This window comes from Oncorhynchus mykiss, chromosome 17 (assembly GCF_057628025.1).
Source record: "Oncorhynchus mykiss isolate SJ-2025 chromosome 17, ASM5762802v1, whole genome shotgun sequence".
NCBI lineage: Eukaryota > Metazoa > Chordata > Actinopteri > Salmoniformes > Salmonidae > Oncorhynchus > Oncorhynchus mykiss.
This window is the reverse complement of record NC_143038.1, coordinates 840,001-842,483: the sequence shown is the minus strand read 5'-3', so window position 1 is coordinate 842,483 and position 2,483 is coordinate 840,001. Positions and strand designations below refer to the sequence as shown.

General features: G+C 39.2%; 1 protein-coding gene across 8 annotated transcripts in view; it reads right to left on the bottom strand.

The window, feature by feature from the left end:
• Positions 1-1,009: 1,009 nt before the first annotated feature.
• Positions 1,010-2,483, bottom strand: part of LOC110513526 (CREB-binding protein) — a 69,255-nt gene continuing 67,781 nt past the window's right edge. For all 8 annotated transcript variants that reach the window (XM_090204345.1, XM_090204346.1, XM_090204349.1 and 5 more), the window contains one exon: positions 1,010-2,483. This exon is cut by the window's right edge and continues 2,283 nt beyond it. The gene's annotated coding sequence lies outside the window, so the exon portion shown is untranslated.

The following is a 2,483-nucleotide window of genomic DNA, read 5'->3' as shown; positions in this document are numbered from 1 at the left end:
GATAGGGTGGATTCATGCGTTACAAGACCTTTATTATTTTAAAGTACTAAATAATTTACAACATTTAGAAAATATTACCAGTAGAAGAATAGCAATTAGCTTTAAACTGAAGTATAAGTGACCATATACATTTTTTGGGGCTTGATGGCTATATAATTTGATCCAACAATAAAATATTCTAAAATCCACAGCTGAAATCATGGTAACAGTCATTTGCAACAGCTTTGTGTGTAATGTATATATATATATATTTAAAGTAACCTTATTTAACTAGGCAAGTCAGTTTAACACATTCTTATTTACATTGACGGCCTACACCGGCCAAACCCGGATGACGCTGGGCCAATTGGGAGTCCCATAGGGGCGGCGCACAATCACAGCCAGTTGTGATACAGCCTGGATTCGAATCAGGGTGTCTGTAGTGACACCTCAAGCACTGAGATGCAGTGCCTTATATCGCTGTGCCACTCGGGAGCCCGTTTTACCTGAAATTTGCATGGCTTCTTGAGAGATTTTTGAATGAAGCCCACATACTCACTTTTCCTGTTCTCATTCTGAGACTGACCAAATACTCACTTTACCTGTTCTCATTCTGAGACTGACCAAATACTCACTCTACCTGTTCTCATTCTGAGACTGACCAAATACTCACTATACCTGTTCTCATTCTGAGACTGCCTGAATACTCACTATACCTGTTCTCATTCTGAGACTGACCAAATACTCACTCTACCTGTTCTCATTCTGAGACTGCCTGAATACTCACTATACCTGTTCTCATTCTGAGACTGACCAAATACTCACTTTACCTGTTCTCATTCTGAGACTGCCTGAATACTCACTTTTCCTGTTCTCATTCTGAGACTGCCCGAATACTCACTTCACCACTCATTCTGAGACTGCCTGAATACTCACTCTACCTGTTCTCATTCTGAGACTGCCTGAATACTCACTTTATGCTATCAAAATTGCCGGGCAAACAATCCCACAAACCACTATGACACAGAAGTATAACTCCAAGTGTTAACTGTTGCACACAGTTTATTTAACAATATGGTATATAAGTAAGAAATGAGTCTTTAACCAGTTTATACAGTGATTTCATTCGCTCTTCCTTATATTTATAGTATTTTTGCTTAATAACGACTTGCATGATTTACAATATGGAGCTAGGAGAACGTAACCCACCCAAAGTTTTATTCAAGTTTGTGTTTTTGAGAGAGGGGAATGAGGATGGAGGGTTGATAGACAGCTGGACCATTTATTTCTCTTTTCAAAACAAACAAGCAGTCAAGCAATGAACACCCATTCCCCCTCAGGATAGGAGTCATTCTGTCCCCCATTCCCCCTCAGGATAGGAGTCCTTCTGTACCCCATTCCCCCTCAGGATAGGAGTCCTTCTGTCCCCCATTCCCCCTCAGGATAGGAATCCTTCTGTCCCCCATTCCCCCTCAGGATAGGAATCCTTCTGTCCCCCATTCCCCCTCAGGATAGGAGTCCTTCTGTCCCCCATTCCCCCTCAGGATAAGAGTCTGTTCTCTTAATATACTTAACTTTACACAACAAATTATGACAAACTTTTTAAATGACAGAACCACAATTTTCTACATCCGCAAGTCAAGACAGAGATTCCGGTTTCCAGGCTAGTGAGATTTTGTCCTTGTTTTGTGTGTATTTTGAGAGTTTGGCATTCCGTGTATGTGTGTGTCAAGTGTTTCTGCATAAATGCCAGTGTATTACAAACTGCCATAGTCCATTTCCTATTTCAATACAAATGGATAGTTCTCATCGAACACACACACACACACACGTCACAAAGAGGAAAAAGAGTCCCTCCCTCTCAAATGCAGGTGGATCTATAAAAATGGTACAACACTTTAGATTACAATTGCCAGGGCTACATCTGGAATGGCTCCCTACTCCTTATATAGTGCCCTACACTATATTGGGATCAGGGAGACATTTTCTGGATGTATGTCCCAGGAATGAGAAGAGCTTGAGAAAAGAAACCTATCCCGATTCCCAGACAAAAATATTTTACAGTCTCAACACAAAAAAAGGGTACAAAATTATAAGTATGAATACTATAATGCAATTGTTTTGTAAATTTTCCTTAAAAAAAGAAAATGAAAAAGGCATGACATCATACCAAATACCAAACAAATAAAACAAAGTCTGAGCACATTTTGGTCTCAACCAAAAAAATATATATTCTTTGTGATTTAAACGTCTTTTAAACAGCAATTTGCAAAATCCCGACTCATTAGGAAGAAGAAACACCAGTTTTAGGAAACATCAACATTCCCCTATAAGTGTTGGCATTTTTTCATTTTATCCCATTTTCTCTCTTTTTACATCTCTTGAAACTTTGTACATGTCAGTAAAAAAAAAAGAGAAAAAAAGAAAGAGTTTCATTAAGAACAAAGTCTCAAAAAGGGGACGGACCCAGAGTCTGAGTACATCAGTGGAGGATGGGGAGAGTG